Source organism: Bos mutus, chromosome 16 (genome assembly GCF_027580195.1).
Source record: "Bos mutus isolate GX-2022 chromosome 16, NWIPB_WYAK_1.1, whole genome shotgun sequence".
Lineage (NCBI taxonomy): Eukaryota > Metazoa > Chordata > Mammalia > Artiodactyla > Bovidae > Bos > Bos mutus.
In genome coordinates, this window is record NC_091632.1 from 45550652 (window position 1) to 45571500 (window position 20849).

At 41.8% G+C, this 20849-nt stretch overlaps 1 long non-coding RNA gene across 3 annotated transcripts in view; it reads right to left on the reverse strand.

Moving 5' to 3' along the window:
• The window catches only part of LOC138991277 (uncharacterized), a 318362-nt gene that overhangs the window by 126736 nt on the left and 170777 nt on the right, over nucleotides 1-20849 (reverse strand). The gene's annotated exons all lie outside the window — the stretch shown is intronic.

A 20849-nucleotide genomic window follows, 5' to 3' on the forward strand; every position in this document is an offset into this window, starting at 1 on the left:
TGCTACACTCAATACGCCAGCAAATCTGGAAAACTCAGCAGTGGCCACAGGACTGGAAAAGGTCAATTTTTATTCCAATCCTGAAGAAGAGCAGTGCCAAAGAATGTTCAAGTTATCATACAACTGCATTAATTTCACATGCTAGCAAGATTATGCTCAAAATCCTTCAAGCTAGGCTTCAGCAGTACATGAACTAAGAACTTCCAGATGTACAAGCTGGATTTAGAAAAGGCAGAGGAACCACAGATCAAAGTGCCAACATTCATTGGATCATAGAGAAAGCAAGGGAATTACAGAAAAACATCTACTTCTGCTTCATTGACTATGCTAAAGCCCTTGACTGTGTGGAGAACAACAAATTGTGGAAACTTCTTAAAGAGGGGAATACCAGACAACCTTACTTGTCTCCTGAGAAACCTGGATGCAGGTCAAGATGCAACAATTAGAACCAGACATGGAACAATACACTGGTTCAAAACTGGGAAAAGAGTATGACAAGGCTTTATATTGTGACCCTGTTTATTTAACTTCTATGCAGAGTACATCATATGAAATGCCAGGCTGGATGAATCACAAGCTAGAGTCAAGATTGCTGAGAGAAATATCAACAACCTCAGAGATGCAGATGATTCCACCCTAATGGTAGAAAGTGAAGATGAACTAGAGAGCCTCTTGATGGAGGTGAAAGAGGTGAATGAAAAAGCTGGCTTAAAACTCAGCATTCAAAAAACTAAGATCATGGCACCTGGTCCCATCACTTCATGGCAAATAGATGGGTAAACAATGGAAACAGTGACAGATTTTATTTTCTTGGGCTCCAAAATCACTGCAGATGGTGACTGCAGCCATGAAATTTGGAGAAAGCAATGGCACCCCACTCCAGTACTCTTGCCTGGAAAATCCCATGGATGGAGGAGCCTGGTAGGCTGTAGTCCATGGGGTCGCGAAGAGTCGGACACGACTGAGCAACTTCCCTTTCACTTTTCACTTTCATGCATTGGAGAAGGAAATGGCAATGCACTCCAGTGTTCTTGCCTGGAGAATCCCAGGGACAGGGGAGCCTGGTGGGCTTCCGTCTATGGGGTCGCACAGAGTCGGACACGACTGAAGCGACTTAGCAGCAGCAGCAGCAGCGGCCATGAAATTAAAAGACACTTGCTCCTTGGAAGAAAAGCTATGACAAACCTACACGGCACATTAAAAAGCAAAGACACCACATTGGTAACAAAGGTCCATATAGTCTAAGCTATGGTTTTTCCAATAATCATTACAGATATGAAAGTTGGACCTCAAAGAAGGCTGAGTGCCAAAGATTTGATGCTTTTGAATTATGGGGCTAGAGAAGACTCCCCAGAGTCCCTTGGATTGCAAGGAGATCAAACCAGTCAATCCTAAAGAAAATCAGGCCTGAATATTCATTGGAAGGGCTGCTGCTGAAGCTGAAACTCTAATACTTTGGCCACCTGATGCAAAGAGTTGACTCAATGGAAAAGACCCTGATGCTGGGAAAGATTGAAAGCAAAAGGAGAATAGGGTGGCAGATGATGAAATGGTTAGATAGCATCACCAACTCAATGGACATGAATTTGAGCAAACTCTAGGGGATAGTGAAGGACAGGGAAGCCTGGAGTGCTACAGTCCATGTGGTTCTTAAGAGTTGGACATGAATGAGTGACTTAACAACAACAAATTCAATTACAATGGACTCTTCAGTGACCTTAGCTTAGTAGAACTTTGACTCTTCATGACAACTTCTTTCTTAAAATGCTCTACCCCTGGATTTGTATAGTAAATATTCTGTTGATTTTCCTGTTACTTTCATCTCAGTGTTAGCTTTTTTTGCCCACGGATTTCAAAAGTTGGTGGTTTCATGCCACTTTTCTCATTCTACATTTCACTCTGAATGATCTCATCTACTTTCACAGTTTTAGTTGTTACAAAGATGCTGATGTAGCTGACATGGTTTTTTTTTTTTTTTTTTTTTTCTTTAGTGAAGTACAGTTTGGGCTAGCATTGCTAAAGTGTCACCTGGAGTCTCTTTTCGGACGCCTAGCTATATACCAGACCATTTCTTATTTTGGAGAAAGGGTTAATGCCACTTTTTTTATTGGCCTGTTTTTAAAGGAATTCAGCCTCATGGGATGCCAAGCTCTGGGCAGAAGATAAGGCAACTTGTCTGAACTTCCTGAGGATCTTTCCAAGTGAGAGTGTGACTAAACCCCAATACCTATTCCTGAGGTTTTTGAGGTAGGAAGACCTACCGGGGTAAAGCAGAATTGTCTCCCAGCCAGGCTTTGTGGCAAAGAAGGGTGATAAGACCTCTAAAGAACTGCCATGGCTGTAAAGAGAGAAGATGCTATGAACTAGCTCTCACACTGCATCAGAAGAGAGAAAGGGACAAGGGAGGTTTTTGTCCCTTAAGTAGCCAATATGGAAACCCCAGCCTGTGATCCAAACCATTCTTTTTCTCACAGAACTCGTACATCCTGTAGGATGTTGTCTTGGATTCAAATTTCCAATCATCTGTTTATTTTACCCCACTCTCAATTTCATTGTCATGGATTTATGCCAATCCCTCCTCATGTCTTTCCTGGAAGATTATAATGCAGTTGACCCTTGATCAACATGGATTTGAAGTATGTGGGTCCACTTATTTGCAGATTTTTTTTCAATAGTAAATATTAGTACTACATGGATCCCCTGTTGGTTGAATCTGTGCATAATGGAACTGTAGATAAGAGGAACCTCAGGCAAGAAGGAACCACAGGCATGGAAGACTGATTATAAGACATACTCAGATTTTGACTGTGTGGAAGGTTGGCTTGTATAAGGGTCAACTGTAGTCTCTTTACTGGGTTTCTACCTCAAAGTCTTACCCATTTATCAGAGCCATCTGCCTAAATATGCAAATATAATCAGATCACTTGTCTAAGATCATTTGATATCATTTCACCATCCACAGGCTAAATAAACTGCAAACTCCTTAATGTGTCCCCAAGTGGGCTCCATTTTCTGAACCCTGTGTGTCTTTTTAACCTCAATTTTCTCACTCATGGTGCAGGAAAACCAAATTCTTTGTAGTTATCCCTCATCCCATGCTATTTCTTGCTTTCAATCCCTTTGCTCCTGGTGTTTACCAAGTCTAGAATGCTCTGTGTGTGAGTGCTAAGTCATGCCAGTTGTGTCCAACTCTTTGCAACTCCATGGACAGTAGCCCACCAGGCTCCACTGGCCATGGGATTTCCCAGGCAAGAATACTAGAGTGGGTTGCCATTCCCTTCTCCCATGGACCTTCCTGACCCAGGGATCCAACCCGAGTCTCTTAAGTCTTCTGCACTGGCAGGCAGGTTCTTTACCACTAGTGCCACCTGGGAAGCCCCAGAATGCTCTACATCTTTTATTTTGCTCTTAATTGGCTGTTAAGTCTTAGCTTGGGAATCACCAAATCTCACTTCCTGACCTATATTCTATGTAACTGGTGCATTTATCTTCATAGTTATTTTCAACATCCCCTTCTCATTAATCAGTCATTATTCAGTACTTTGTAGGAATTCTCAGTGTCATAGCTTGGAAGTCCCATCCTGATAGTTATCACAGATGTTAAGGCAAAACAAGTGTTAACACATTATTGGGAAGATTCTGAAAGGACACCTACAAAAATACCTTAGGAACCCTGAAGAAGTAAAGCAGGTCTTAGCTTTATTTTTTCCAAGTTTTACTCATTTTCTATTATTACTCATTTCTCCCTGACAAGATATGTATCCTCTGATAATTATTATTTTATGAAGATTCTTCACATGGTATTAATGGGACCTAGTTATGTGTTTAAGAGGTATTTTCCTTTGTGATTTTTGTATTTCTAGTTCTCAAAGTAACTAGGGAATGCTTCTTATGATGGGTGGGCCCACATAGGTTAGTCACAAAGCAGAAGTTTTAGAATTCAATTAACAGTTAGTTAAGTCGCTCAGTCGTGTCCAACTCTTTGCGATCCCATGAATTGCAGCACACCAGGCCTCCCTGTCCATCACCATCTCCCGGAGTTCACTCAGACTCAATGTCCATCAAGTCAGTGATGCCATCCAGCCATCTCATCTTCTGTTGTCTCCTTTTCCTCCTGACCCCAATCCCTCCCAGCATCAGAGTCTTTTCCAATGGGTCAACTCTTCACATGAGGTGGCCAAAGTACTGGAGTTTCAGCTTTAGCATCAGTCCTTCCAAAGAAATCCCAGGGCTGATCTCCTTCAGAATGGACTGGTTGGATCTCCTTGCAGTCCAAGGGACTCTCAAGAGTCTTCTCCAACACCACAGTTCAAAAGCATCAATTCTTCAGCGCTCAGCCTTCTTCACAGACTCGCCCTCAAATACTCATTCTGCCATATACTGTGTAACTCTGGAACTTAATCTCTCTGAAACTTAATTTCCCATCTCTAAAATGAAAATAATAATAATACCAACCATGTAGGGTTATTGTAAGGACTAAGTGAACTAAAATGTATAAAGCACACATTTATTATAAAACATATAAACCTCAATAAAGGTCAACCTTACAGTGCTCTTTGAAGGATGAAGAGAATTGAGATTGGTTGGAGGAACTGCAGGTAAGGAGAAAGCTAAGCCTGCAAAAAGAGAATACATTTTCCTTGGAGTAAACCTGATGATTTGCCTTTCACTGCAATGAAGCAGGAGTGACTTAGGGTGACAGTGGCATGAATAGTTGAAAACAAATTCCCCCTCCCCCAAAATATTGCTGCAGTTTATGTCAAAGAGTGTTTGCCTGTGTTTTCCTCTAGGAGTTTTTAGTGTCCAGTCTTCAATCCATTTTGAGTTTATTTCTGTATATGATGTTATTTTTTTGGGCTCCAAAATCACTGCAGATGGTGACTGCAGCCATGAAATTAAAAGACGCTTACTCCTTGGAAGGAAAGTTATGACTAACCTAGATAGTATATTGAAAAGCAGAGACATTACATTGCTTACAAAGGTCTGTCCAGTCAAGGCTATGGTTTTTCCAGTGGTCATGTATGGTTGTGAGAGTAGGACTGTGAAGAAAGCTGAGTGCCAAAGAATTGATGCCTTGGAACTGTGGTGTTGGAGAAGACTCTTGAGAGTCCCTTGGACTGCAAGGAGATCCAACCAGTCCATTCTAAAGGAGATAAGCCCTGGGTGTTCTTTGGAAAGAATGATGCTAAAGCTGAAACTCCAGTACTTTGGCCACCTCATGCGAAGAGTTGACTCATTGGAAAAGACTCTGATGCTGGGAGGGATTGGAGTCAGGAGGAGAAGGGGACAACAGAAGATGAGATGGCTGGATGGCATCACTGACTCGATGGATGTGAGTTTGAGTGAACTCCGGGAGATGGTGATGGACAGGGAGGCCTGGTGTGCTGCAATTCATGGGGTTGCAAAGAGTCAGACACGACTGAGCGACTGAACTAAACTGAACTGAATGATGTTAGATAATGTTCTAATTTCATTGTTTTACATGTAGCTGCTCAGCTTCTATTTTCATTCTTTTATGTAATAGCTGTCTAGTTTTCCCAACGTGACTTATTGAAGAGACTGTCTTTTCTCCATTACATATTCTTGCTTTCTTTATTATAGATTAATTGACCCTGAGTATGTGGGTTTATTTCTGGTTTTCTATTGTGTTCCATTGATATATGTGTCTGTCTTTGGTGTTTTCATACAAATTTTTAATATATTTTATGTTTAATACACTATTTTTATAATAGGGAAAAATTATAAATCATAACAGGGACAAGAATAGTAGAATAGATCAACATAATGTGGAATAGCAATATATTCCATATGAAGTACTGTATAGCACTTTAAATGAATGAATAAGAGCCATGCATATTAACATAAATATAAAGTTACAAAGAAAGTTATAAAGGATGCATTCAACATGATACCATATATGTAACATTAAAACCATATAAAATATTGCTATATATTAATTTTTTTTAGATTCTGACTCTTCTACTTATGTGTGTGTATGCTAAGTCGCTTCAGTCATGTCTGACCCTGTGACCCTATGAACTGTAGCCCACCAGGTTCCTCTGTCCATGGGATTCTCCAGGCAAAAACATTGGAGTGGGTTGCCATTTTCTTCTCCAGGGGATCTTCCTGACCCAGGGATTGAATCTGTGTCTCTTACATCTCCTGCATTGGCAGGCATGTTCTTTACCACTAGTCTTGGGCACATTACTAAACTTTTCTGAGTTTCAGTTTCCTCATCAATAAAATGGAAATGACAGTGATACTTATCCTATAGGATGGAGAGATCATATGACTAAACACATAGAAAGTGCTTAGAATAATGTTGGACACATTGTAAGAAATATTTGTGTTATTTACTATTATTACTATTGCTGATATATAGAAAAATTTCTACAGAAATAACTCTCACCAACCTATCTCCATTGTAGTGTCCTGCACAAAATATTTCACATCTATAAATAATATTTTATTTCTCAAAAATTTGAACCTACCATGATGAAATCTCAGCAGGGGATACATGGATATTGCAGAGACATATTCTCCCAGCAGTCTATGCTAACACTTGTGACACCCTCCAATGTTGCTAAAGACAGAGGCCACTGAGGAAACCAGAAGGGAAAGAGATACGTGTACCCCAATGTTCATTGCAGCACTGTTTATAATAGCCAGGACATGGAAGCAACCTAGATGCCCATCAGCAGATGAATGGATAAGAAAGCTGTGGTACATATACACAATGGAGTACTACTCAGCCATTAAAAAGAATACATTTGAGTCAGTTCTAATGAGATGGATGAAACTGGAACCTACTATACAGAGTGAAGTAAGCCAGAAAGAAAAACACCAATACAGTATACTAACGCATATATATGGAATTTAGAAAGATGGTAACAACAACCCTGTGTATGAGACAGCAAAAGAGACACTGATGTATAGATCAGTCTTATGGACTCTGTGGGAGAGGGAGAGGGTGGGGAGATTTGGGAGAATGGCATTGAAACATGTATAATATCATGTATGAAACGAGTTGCCAGTCCAGGTTCGATGCACGATACTGGATGCTTGGGGCTGGTGCACTGAGACGACCCAGAGGGAGGGTATGGGGAGGGAGGAGGGAGGAGGGTTCAGGATGGGGAACATAGGTATACCTGTGGCGGATTCATTTCGATATTTGGCAAAACTAATACAATATTGTAAAGTTTAAAAAGAAAAAAAGACAGAGGCCAACTCCCAGACTTGCCTGTTTTCTGGGGCTATGCCTTGAGATGACTTTATGTCCCCCTTCTTACTTTCTAGGAAAGTGAGAAGCAATTATTTATGTTTGGCTTATCAGCAAATAAAGAACCAGGGACTATTTTGAGTGACAGATTTCCAGTTTAGTGGAATTAATCTAAACTGGAAAAAAAGTAAGATTCATATGTTAATTATAGGAACAATGGGACATAGATTACCCTATTATTAAAAGAACATTCTCTAAACTCCATTTCTGGGTCTCATTCCTTGGGACAGATGTTGAACTCATGGTGATGTGTAAGACTATTCAGAAGTGGATGTTGTGAGATGGCAAACTGACAGAGAAATGCTATCCTAAATTGGGACTATATCTGAGGAAGTTTATAGTACTCTTGCTATAATGAGAATCCTTTTGGTTAAGAGTATCAGTGCTCCTCTTGGTTGGGCTTGAAACATTGGCTTTTGGAAATCCTTTAGAGAAAAGGTGAACTCATGAGTTGATGGGAGAGATTTGGTCAAATACTAATATTTGAACTGAATCCCTCATCTGCCAAGTTATTAACTGATTCCCATTCTCCTCAGGGCTGTATAGAACCTGCCTCATTTGTAGAAGAGGATCTTGGGACTAAAGAGATCAAGGCCCTGGGGAATAGGCCAAAAGCTTGGGAAGCGGGAGGTTCACCAGAAACAGATTCCTCACATGTGTGCAGGGCCTGCTCTGAGCCCTGTTTACCCTTCAGTCCTGATCAGTGACCAACACCAGTCACTGATCCAGCCACCATGAGAGGATGACCACGGTCAACAGACATAGGCTTGGTTGGCAGATGGCTCAGCCTCGTGACCATTCCCAAGCCCTTTCCAAGGGGCCCACAGATATCTTGTTGTTGCAATCCTAGGGAAGGACCTGGATCATAGTGGAGAGACAGGTAGTCAGGGCACAACTTAGAGAAGCTTCCTACACAGTCTCCCTACCCATATTAGCATCCCTCTTCTCCAGATGGCATGATTCATTTCTGCTCCTTCCTAGAGTAAAAGTTATTAAAGCAAAAATAAACAAATTAGACTAATTAAATTTAAAAGCTGCTGTGGTTATTTCTAGTTCTAGGCCTTATGAAACTAGAAGCTTCTACTTCTTATCCTGTAGGATTCTGAGTTCTGGAACCCTGCCACTATGCAATTCATAGAGCCTCCCAAGTGGAAGGGACTAGAGATCTCCAGCCTCCTGCCCTCACTGAGCTCCCAGCCAACAACAGGCCAGGCATGTGAGTATGCCAACTTACAAGTGGATCCTCCAGGCCCTAGGAAGCCTCAGTTGATGCCACATGGAACAGAGACAAGTCTTCCCCACCAAGCCCTGCCCAAATTGCAGTTTCATGAGTTATGTAAGTGACTGTTGTTTGAAGTCACTGGATTTGTCATAGTTTGTTACACATCTAAGTTTCCTTTCCCTCTAAATGTTTTTCCATGGGTCTATACATTCTTTAATGGCTAATTTTCTGGTTTTAAGAATAGAGCCAATTCTTACTAGTAGTACGTACATCATGCCTGATTTCTCCAACAGATTCCTCATTATAGTAAGAGCCTTCTGTGGATCTTTCAAACTAGATAAGTGACTTAACACTGAATAAGACATTTCTTTCTTTTTAAGGTGGATTTAGCATGAGGTTACATGCGTTCCTGGAATTTGTTGAATGAAAACAATACATCTCAGGCTCATTATGCTTTCATTAAATAAGTTGAGTTCTCTCTGAACTAAGTAACATTTTTACTTTATACTTTGTCTAATGCTTAGAAACTTCCAAAGTTCTTTTTTTGTAGTGTGTGTCTAGGAAATAGAGAAGACGCAAATATCCACCTCAACTAGAGAGAAATAGGACTTGAATGGAATGGCAGTTGGCGTGTTTAAAAGGGAAGAATGGTTATTTTCCTTCTCTGCTTTTACCTACCTCTTCCAACAAATTCACATAATGCCTTTCCTTTACCTCCATCTCTTGATAAGACGATGAGGAAAAGTATACAAAAGATGAGAGGAGAGGGGAAAGGATATCCCAGAGGGCTTATGTACATTTTTATAGTACTTTAAATTTTCTGAAATGTAGGCTTCCTGTGAAGTAGATAGTGGAACCCTCATTTTGGGGCCTGTGAAAATTAGTGAATTGCATGGTATCATGCACTTCGTGACAGCATATATTGTGGAATCTGAGTATACCTAGGGATTATTTCATTGATCTTAATATCATGCCTTTACAGTGGGGAGGATGACCAAGACCAGCCACCATTAGGGCCCTGAGGAAGATGTCCAAGTATGCAGAGACTGGCCTTCCCAAGTCAACACTCAGCCTGCCTTCTTGGAAGTTCCTTATCTCATACACTGATGTTTCCTCTTCCATCTCCCCCTGAGACCACACTTCCATCTTCTGCCTTAACCCTTCCAGGGTTTAGCAGTGTGGTTTAAAGAGGAGCTCAGAGACCCCCCAACTCTTTCATGGAGAGAGGGGATGGGGTGAGGGAGACAGGACCAGTGCCTGGTCATGAAACACAGTGTATCTTCTTTATGTTCATTTGTTTTGTTGCTTAATGGAAGATTGGAGAGCTGATTACTCGGAGGTACAGAACTTCCCTTTACCTCTCGTCTGCTCTCAAACCTTCATGATACAAGAAGAACGAAAAGAAAGCTGCTTAACACATGACCATGCCCTTGTCCATACTGCCTTTTCCTTTTATTCACACCAGAAAAGTAGAATTAAATATTTCCTTGTTAAAAAGAAAAAAAAAAAATTGGGAACATTGCTCCCTTTTGGAATGTCAGAGCCGAAGTCAGTGTGGAGGCGTGGAGGCCAGCAGTTTCAGATTCTGCTATGCAGTGCCCTCATGCTCTGTGCAAGGGAAGCTACACAGACTTTTCGGCTTAGGTTTTAAAGGCTATGTAGACAGTTTCTGCCACTTCAACCAGTTTCTGCTTCGTCCCTTTGATATATCATGGCTTTGTATGAGATTTTATTGATAACAGGCTATCAGCGCTTTTTAAAAAGCATAAAACACCACCTATCTGCTCCAATCACCTTCTTTTGCAGGGGGCAAAGTTGTTTTGTTTTGCTGACTTTAAAATGTTGACTCTTTAAAAAATTAGTTGCTTTTTCTATAGCTATACAAAGTTCTTAATATTTCTTTGGCAATGGAATGTAAAGGAATTTTATGACTGTATTAAAAAAAAGTTACCTTTGCTCAGAAATTCTCTACCATCCAGCACCCTAATTATTTGACTAAATAAATGGATTGCCCAGGAACCTTGATGCAATGGAAGCAGAGTCAGAACAGAAGCCTCTTAACCACCTTTTTAGTGCCTTGCAGTCCTCCCCTAACTCAAACACTTCACGTTGTGTGATTTATTTGCCAAGAGGAAGTGGGGGCGGGTTGCTAGGATAACAGAAGCTGACTGACCTTGAATTTCACCCTCCCAGTGAGTAAGCCAACTCAGTGGCTTTACCACCTCTGTCATCATTTCTGCTTCACAGCAGGCTCATTGTGAGTAGAAAGCACAGGACTCTCTATTGACTATGCTCCATGCAGAGCCATGTGGGCCACACCGAGAGCCTCAGTCAGCATCCAGCAGCCTGCAGGCCTACAGAAAGTAGACTCACCATGCTGGGAACATCTTCCTTCAAGCCCATCACATCTCCCAAACTTTGAGACAATATATCCCTAAGATGTCAACAAGTGTATTACTTAAAAAATGTGAATGAGTAGAAATATATGCAAAGGCCTTGACTTTGATATCACTTCCAAGTGAGATCTCCCTGACTTCCCAACCCTAAATGACTCTGAAATGATATAATGCTCTTATCTGTTTTGATCAGGTTGACCCTTTTTATTTACAGTCTTCTGGTTTTTGTTTTGTGGTTGTGCCCTAAAACCACAGAATGGAAAGTTTCTTGAAAGCTGGGATCAGATTATATGAATCTGAGGTTTCCAAACTTCAAAATAGGACCTATACATAAAAAATATGCACATAAAGCTTAGACAGTGTATTAGAATCAGGGACTGTCCAGGAAAATGTAGCATTGTAGCAATTGGTAAATATATATAGCAGGATACTGTATGTTTAACAGGCTCCTAAATCCCCAAGGAAGAAAAAAATTAGACCCAGTCTGCACAGACTCCATGACCTAGAGACATAATATGCTGGCCAAGTATATATATATATATATATAATGATGAGTTCATTGATAAGAAGCAGAATAATACGATTTTTCAGTTAATGGAATGATGACATCCTTAACAATGCAATCCAAAAAAAGACACTGTAGAACACTGTGATAAGGACTAGGCATCCTGAGGAATGGTGATTCAAGGAGAACGTTCAACCAGATCAGATCAGTCGCTCAGTCGTGTCCGACTCTTTGCGACCCCATGAATTTCAGCACACCAGGCCTTCTTGTCCATCACCAACTCCCAGAGTTCACTGAGACTCACGTCCATCGAATCAGTGATGCCATCTAGCCATCTCATCCTCTGTTGTCCCCTTCTCCTCTTGCCCCCAATCCCTCCCAGCATCAGAGTCTTTTCCAATGAGTCAACTCTTCGCATGAGGTGGCCAAAGTACTGGAGTTTCAGCTTTAGCATCAGTCCTTCCAATGAACACCCAGGGCTGATCTCCTTCAAAATGGACTGGTTGGATCTCCTTGCAGTCCAAGGGACTCTCAAGAGTCTTCTCCAACACCACAGTTCAAAAGCATCAATTCTTTGGCGCTCAGCCTTCTTCACAGTCCAACTCTCACATCCATACATGACCACTGGAAAAACCATAGCCTTGACTAGATGAACCTTTGTTGGCAAAGTAATGTTTCTGCTTTTGAATATGCTATCTAGGTTGGTTATAACTTTCCTTCCAAGGAGTAAGTGTCTTTTAATTTCATGGCTGCAGTCACCATCTGCAGTGATTTTGGAGCCCAGAAGAATAAAATCTGACACTGTTTCCACTGTTTCCCCATCTATTTCCCATTAAGTGATGGGACTAGATGCCATGATCTTCATTTTCTGAATGTTGAGCTTTAAGCCAACTTTTTCTTTTTCCACTTTCACTTTCATCAAGAGGCTTTTTAGTTCCTCTTCACTTTCTGCCATAAGGGTGGTGTCATCTGCATATCTGAGGTTATTGATATTTCTCCCAGCAATCTTGATTCCAGCTTGTGCTTCTTCCAGCCCAGCGTTTCTCATGATGTACTCTGCATATAAGGTAAATAAGCAGGGTGACAATACATAGCCTTGACGTACTCCTTTTCCTATTTGGAACCAGTCTGTTGTTCCATGTCCAGTTCTAACTGTTGCTTCCCGACCTGCATACAAATTTCTCAAGAGGCAGATCAGGTGGTCTGGTATTCCCATCTCTTTCAGAATTTTCCACAGTTTATTGTGATCCACACAGTCAAAGGCTTTGGCATAGTCAATAAAGCAGAAATATATGTTTTTCTGGAACTCTCTTGCTTTCAAACTAAAGCTGAAACACAGTCCCAGACAGAGGGAATAGAGCCAAATGTACAGCCAGAGTGAAGAAGTTGTTTGTTGTCTGGAAAAGGGCTTTGAAATGGAGCAAAGTTTCTGGATAACCATTTAAAATCACCTGGTCAGAATGCTGAAAGCAAGAAAACAGCACTGGCTGTAGTTTTGAGTGATTTGAAGAAGGTTTCTGCTCAAGGCAAGCAGAGGTGGAAATTCGTAGGTTTTAACTCAGGTCTTTGGAGAAGGCAATGGCACCCCACTCCAGTACTCTTGCCTGGAAAATTCCATGGATGGAGGAGCCTGGTAGGCTGCAGTCCATGGGGTCGCTAGGAGTCGGACACGACTGAGTGACTTCACTTTCACTTTTCACTTTCATGCATTGGAGAAGGAAATGGCAACCCACTCCAGTGTTCTTGCCTGGAGAATTCCAGGGACAGGGGAGCCTGGTGGGCTGCCATCTCTGGGATCGCACAGAGTCGGACATGACTGAAGCGACTTAGCAGCAGCAGCAGCAACTCAGGTCTTGGGTTAGCCAAATTTGTCTGTTTTGTCATTTGACAGTAATGGTGACACTGACCTCAGTTGTTAAGGGGAGAAACTCATAATTCCCCTGGTTCAGAGTAGGTTAAGGAAAATGGCAAGGAAGCATCAGAAGGTTCACATTCCTGGTGGAACAGCAGTGTCTGATGGCATTCTAACCCTCCCCCCTGCCCCTTTCAACCTAGAACTAGATGGATGGACAGAGAAATTGCAATGGAATATCTAAGAATTCCAAGAGCAATATCTAAGAACAATCTATCTGACTAATGAAAGATCAAGATGAGGCTTCCCGGGTGGCTCAGTGGTGAAGAATTCACCTGCCAATACAGGAGACACAGATTCAATCCTTGATCTGGGAGGATCTCACAAGCCTTGAAGTAACTAGGCCTGTCCAAGTGCCACAACTATTGAGCCTGTGCTCTAGAGCCCGGGAGCTGCAATTACTGAGCCACGAGCTGCAACTCCTGAAGTCTTGGCACCCTAGGGCCTGTGCTCCGCACAAGAAAAGCCACTGCAGTAAGCCCATGCACAGCAATTGGAGAGTAGCTCCTGCTCGCAGCAACTAGAGAAAGACCATGCACAGTCCCAAAGACCCAGAACAGCCAAAAATAAATAAATTAAATTAAATTACAAAGGAAAAAATGATCAAGATGTGTTTCATGGAGGCTTGAACCAGAAAATCGGTGAAAAAGTAGTTTGATCTAGACCTACTTCTTGCACTCTTTTTCCTTTCTCCTTCAGAATGTTTTACAAAGGTAGTGTGGTAAGTGCTAATTGAGTAGTACAAGGAGTATTTATTTACTCTAGAAAGTTCAAAGGAGCAGAGGTCACAGTGGGCCAGAGCAACTGGGGAAATAGTGACTAGAACTTGGACTTGTCGGATGGGTGGGATTCAGAGTAAGTGGAAGTAGAGAGAAAGGAGAGGCTTGTTGGGTAGAGGGAGATGCCAGGTACAAAGTAAGCAGAAAGCACAAGGCCACCATGACTTGTTGCTTTAACAGATGAAAAAATTGAGGCTTAGAGACACTAAGGAACTTGACCAAGGATATATAGCTCCTGAATTACTCTATAGGGAACTAAAGTAAAGCTGTGCTGTGCTGTGCTTAGTTGCTCAGTCATGTCCGACTCTGTGACCCCATGGACTGTAGCCCACCAGGCTCCCCTGTCCATAGGGATTCTCCAGACAAGAATACTGACTGGACTGGGTTGCCATGCCCTCCTCCAGGGGATCTTCCCAACCCAGGGATCGAACACAGGTCTCTTGCATTGCAGGTGGATTCTTTACCATCTGAGATACCAGGGAAGCCCATAAAGCTACTTAATACCAAAGTCCACATTCCTTCCTCCAGGTTCACAAAGCTGATAGACATGTAAACAACTGTAACATAACACATGTTTTTGAATTGAAGGTCATTTCAATACCTTTCATTTTCATTTAGTTATACTTGTCCTGACATGTCAAAAAAAGAAACAGCATTACTTTACTAGAGAAATGCTTATTTTGTGAATAACTCAATAACTCATATGGTGCGTTAACTCCCATTAACTCAACACATTAACTCCTATGGTAGAGAGAGTCTTCCAAGAGGAATAATGGTAAAATTATGTGGTCCAAAGAACAAACTGGTGATTTTCTGAGGATGAAGTTATGACAAAATAGAAAGAGAGGGACAGAGAGAGAGAATAGAAACTTCCAGATAGGAAAAGGAGTACATCAAGGCTGCATATTGTCACCCTGCTTATTTAATTTATATGCAGTTATCAATGCTGGGCTGGATGAAGCACCAGCTGGAATCAAGATTTCCAGGAGAAATATCAATAACCTCAGATATGCAGATGACACCACCATCCTTCTAGCAGAAAGTGAAAAGGAATTAAAGAGCCTCTTGATGAAAGTGAAAGAGGAGAGTGAAAAAGTTGGCTTGAAGCTCAACATTCAGAAAACTAAGATCATGGCATCTGGTCCCATCACTTCATGGCAAATAGATGGGGAAACAGTGGAAACAGTAGTTGACTTTATTTTGGGGGGCTCCAAAATCACAGTCATGAAATTAAAAGATGCTTACTCCTTGGAAGGAAAGTTATGACCAACCTAGTTAGCATATTCAAAAGCAGAGACATTACTTTGCCAGCAAAGGTCCATCTAGTCAAGGCTATGGTTTTTTCAGTAGTCATGTATGGATGTGAGAGTTGGACTGTGAAGAAAGCTGAGTGCCGAAGAATTGATGCTTTTGAACTGTGGTGTTGGGAAAGACTCCTGAGAGTCCCTTGGACAGCACGGAGATCCAACCAGTCCATCCTAAAGGAGATCAGTCCTGGGTATGCTTTGGAAGGACTGATGCTGAAACTGAAACTCCAGTACTTTGGCCACCTCATGCGAAGAGCTGACTCATTTGAAAAGACCCTGATGCTGGGAAAGATTGAGGGCAGGAGGAGAAGGGGACAACAGAGGATGAGATGGCTGGATGACATCACCGACTTGATGGGCATGAGTTTGGGTAAACTCTGGGAGTTGGTGATGGACAGGGAGGCCTGGTGTGCAGCAGTCCATGGGGTCACAAAGAGATGGACACAACTGAGCGACTGAACTGAACTGAACTGACTGAAAGAAAGGCGAGGTGGAACTGTTTAGCTCAAGGAATGAAACTGGGTCCTTTTCGTGTTGTGGATAAAACTAAACTCTGTCATACAGAGTGAAATCAGTCAGAAAGAGAAAGACAAATATCATATATTAACACATATACGTGAAATCTAGAAAAATGGTACAAACGAACCTATTTGCAGAGCAGGAATAGAAACGCAGATCCAGAGAACAGACGTGTGGACACAGTGAGGTTAAGGGGAGGGTAGGACAAACTGGGAGAGTAGCATTGACATATATGCACTGGAAGTGTTAGTCCCTCGGTCCTGTCAGACTCATCTGTGACCCCATGGACTGTGGCCCTCCAGGATCCTCTGGATTTCCCAGGTAAGAATCCTGGACTAGGTAGCGGTTCCCTTCTCCAGGAGATCTTCCTGACCCAGAGATTGAATCCTGGTCTCCTGCATTTCAGGCAGATTCTTTACCATCTGAGCCAGCACATATACACTGTGCTGTGCTTAGTTGCTCAGTCTTGTCTGACTCATTGCGACTTCATGGATCGTAGCCTGCCAGGCTCCTCTTTCCATAGGGATTCTCCAGGCAAGAATACTGGAGTGGGTTGCCATCCCCTCCTCCAGGGGATCTTCCCAACCAGGGATCAAACCCAGGTCTCCCACACTGCAGGTAGGTTCTTTACCTTCTGCGCCATCAGGGGAGCCCATGTGTAAAATAGATAGTTGATGGGAACCTGCTATAAAGCACAGGAAACTCAGCAAGGTGTTCTGTGACAATCTAGAGGGGTGGGAGAGGTGCTCAAGAAGGAGGGAATACATGTAACTGATCCACATTGTTATACAGCAGAAACTAACACAACATTATACAGCAGTTATACTCCAATAATAGAATTTTTTAAATGTTCTGAATTAAGCTGATAATCCTTTTCTGCTCAGAAATACTTCAGGTTTTTAGAAATAAAAGTTTTTGTCAAAAGCAGTTTAACACTGGTGTTTGTGAGGTATGTGTTCCTCTTCAATGTTTCAAATCTAGACAAATAGACTACCCAGAAAGGATTACTATTGACCTTGGTGAGTGCAGGATCTAAGTTACTCTCACCATCTGGTCTTCCGTCCTTTGTGGAATAAAGTGGTGAATCAGCAAATCAAGCAAGTAGGCAATGTACAGTAGGAAAGATTAACCTTCTCATTTAAAACTACCATTGCAAAGTCTGTGTGCCCCTGTCTTCGGCTAGCTTGCTAGGCTAAGCCTCTTGACAACTGACTTGGTAGTTGACTGATTAACTGCTTAATGATCCATGAACTAAAGGGAATTATCAATTCAATTCTCTGCCTGTGCCTACTTAGATAAATAAATAAAAGATACTAGGCAGTTGACAAAGACAAAATATCTTTAGGACAGCTGCCATTGCCCAGGGAAAGGAGTACAAGTAGCTGTACTTGTACTGTCCAGTACTGTACAGTCATGTCCAACTCTTTGCAACTCCATAGACTGTAGCCCACCAGGCTCCTCTGTCCATGGGATTCTCCAGGCAAGAATACTGGAGTGGGTTGCCATCCCCTCCTCCAGGGGATCTTCCCAACCCAGGATCTCAGGTCTCCTGCATTGCAGGCAGATTCTTTATTATCTGAGCCATTAGGCAGGCCTGCTATCTCTACTGATAGCTAGTAGAGTAACTGGCTATTTGATTCTTCTGCTACTTTTGAGATAGAGAAGTCCTTGGGCAGTTTCTGGCAGAGCCCTTACCACACTATATTGAAACTGTCTGTGTATAGTTTTGCCATCCTCAATAGGCTGAATCCTTGGAGGCAGTGACTATATTTAATCCTTACTTATATTCCTACTTCCTTGTGTGTGTGCCCATCCAATGTTGAGTGAGTAAAATAGGCAGATGGATGGAGACAAATTACCACACTCCTCATGGATAAACAGCTCAAACCTGGCAGTGGAAAGTTTCACAGTAACCTGGCAGTGGGAGAAAATTAACCCTGCAAAGAATTAATTTTCATGAGGCATCTCAGGAAAACTGACCAAGGAATGTGTTTTGGCAATCAATGGTTAATCTATTGAGAAACTTGTTTTCAAGGAAGGCAAGTCACAAGTGAGGGTGTTTACAGCTTTTTTGCTTTTAATTTTAAATAACAGTGCTGCAGAATGCACTGAGCTCTGGGATGGTAATAACACAGAAAAGGCCTGGGAGGATCCCCTCCAGACATCTGGAGCATCTGCCCTTTGACTAGTTAATTTTTCAGACCATCTGGAGTGCTTTTAAAATACTGTCTCCTGGAACAGTATTCTGAACTTTCTCTTCTCTTTTGTTCTACAAGTGTTCTGTCTCTTTCCCCTCCCTGCTCCCTCCATCCCATTCCTGTGTTCTTACATCTAAAGTTCCTAGACCCAATTATTGCCTTTGTCTTCATTGCCTTGGAGGAGGAATGGGACAGGGTAGAAAGCCAAAGTATCCCGAGAGCTATTTCTTAGCTTTGTTTCTAAAATCCTCAGCTCTGTAAGGGAAACAGATAGTTATGGGTTCATCTAAAATGTATGAGGAACAGGACTGGAGAATAACATTCCCTCTAGTACAAGAAAAAGCTTCTCCAGGCTGGGGAGATGTATGGCAGGGATCCCTCTGGGATCTAATGCCTGATGATCTATGATACAGCTGATATAATAATAATGGAAATAAAGTACACAATAAATGCACTGTGCTTGAAATCATCCTGAAACCATCCCCTCTCTCTGGGTCTGTGAAAAAATCATCTTCCACCAAACTGGTCCCTGGTGCCAAAAAGATTGGGGTGGGCTTCCCTGGTGGCTCACCAGTAAAGAATCCGCCTTCAAGGCAGAAGATGCTGGTCCAATTCCCGGGTCAGGAAGATCCCCTAGAGAAGGACATGACAACTCATTCCAGTATTCTTGTCTGGAAAATCCCATGGACAGAGGATCCTGGTGGCTACAGTCCATGGGGTCGCAGAGAGTCAGACATGACTTAGTAACTAAACAACTACAGCAACAAGTGGGTAGACCCCAGAGAGAGAGGTCTGATACTCTGCCTTCTGGGAAGAGACCCAGAGAGAGGGCAAGACCCCTGGCAGATTTAGGGGAGTAGAGAGAATCTACACCTTGCAGGAAAAAAAGCAGAGCCAGAGAACAGGACTTAAGAAGTGGTGGATCAAGGCAAGAGAACGCCATAGTTCTTAGGACAATCTGTTGGCAGAAACATGATTCACAACGGGGCCCAGAATATATGAGGAAATTTGCCAGCCTTTACATAAGAGGAAGTGAAAGTTCAACAGACACTTGAATGGACTAAGAACTGAGGGACCAGGCTGAATCATGGAATCGCAGTAGAAACCTGTGGGACAAATGATGTTTTCCTGCAACTTGATGTCTGTCTCTATGTAAGTTTTTCAGGACTGATCTACATGTCTGCTGAAAGAGGGAAGGAACCTTAAACTGACGAGCTTAAATTGTCTTTGCTACCATATACTTGTGAACTTAAAAGGGAGCTCTAACCTCACCCATACATTTTTTTTCTTCTCTAGAATTTCCCTTCGAATAACAGGAATAAGTCAGGTCTTTTTTTCCCTCCAAGAAGTCAAAACATGTTTTTAGCACTATGGAATGAATGACCAGGACACCTAATCTGTCATTCTACAGACATTATGTTTCATAAGCCAAGTATTGCATTGTCTATGGCTCCAGCACAGTGCCATGTCCAGCTCCTAGAACAAAAACCACATCCACATTGGGTGAGATTTTAAATTCCTAGCACAAAATGATTTCTGAGAAAATGTAGTAGGCAGATTTGAGTTCCCAGTCTCTGTAAAACAATGTCACCAGGATTTAAGTTTCACTGTAATCTAATATTAATACCAAGTACCAACTATACTCATAAGAGTACTATTTCAAGTCACACTTAGTACTTCTTGGTAGTCTGCATTACATCAAGACTATTCTCAACACATAAAGAAGTCATTTCTGAGATGTGCCCCTCCTGGGCCTCTCCCAAAAGTTATTTAGTAATGGAAAAGTATTCATCAACACCACAAAAATAAGATATGTGTGTGTGTGTGCGCGCGTGTGCACTTAGTCGTGTCTGACTCTTTGTGATCCCACCAGGCTCCTCTGTCCCTGGGATTTCCCAGGCAAGAATACTGGAGTGGGTTGCCATTTTGTCATTTCCTATGCCAGGAGAGCTTACTGACCCAGAGATCAAACCCAAGTCTCCTGCACTGGCAGGTAGATTCTTCACCACTTTGCCACCTGGGAAGCCTGTACAAAAATAAGATGGTATTATTCAAAATATAAGATGGTATTATTTTCGTAAAACTTTTTCTATAGTTTCTTAGTTATGTCTTCAAAATGATAAGAAATATGTGCAGTTAGATTTCCATTTCCAAATGGTCATTCCTGACTGGTACACATCATTTCTGCTCAAACAACTGACATGCTTCTATAAGTTGTCATTCATAAACATTTTTGATTCCAGGAAAACTTTTTTACTTAATACAAGCTACATTTCACAACAGCATGTCCTATAGTCATAAATTAATCCTTGATGACAAATAATGTCCTTTCACAGTTGACTATGTGTTATTTTTTGGGAAGGTACCAACAAAATTCCTATATTCCCATTATTGCCTTAAATTGTTTTTGGTTGTCTCAGGTATACATTAGTTTGCAAATGAATTATGTAACCATCTTTGATTTTTTTTTTTAAAGGTGAAGTTTTACCTTGTTTGGTCACTAATTCAAATTGACCCTAAAACAAAGTGTATATCACCAAAAATAAAAAAAAGTTAACACACAAAGAGTTATGTATAGGAAAGCTGAATTTAGGAAGGCAAATCTTCTCATCCCAATGATATTGTAGGTTATGAGCAACTTGGCGCTCGTGGTAAAGAACCTGCCTGCCCATGAGGAGACGTAAGAGACATGGGTTCAATCCCTGGGTCAGAGAGACTCCCCTGGAGGAGGG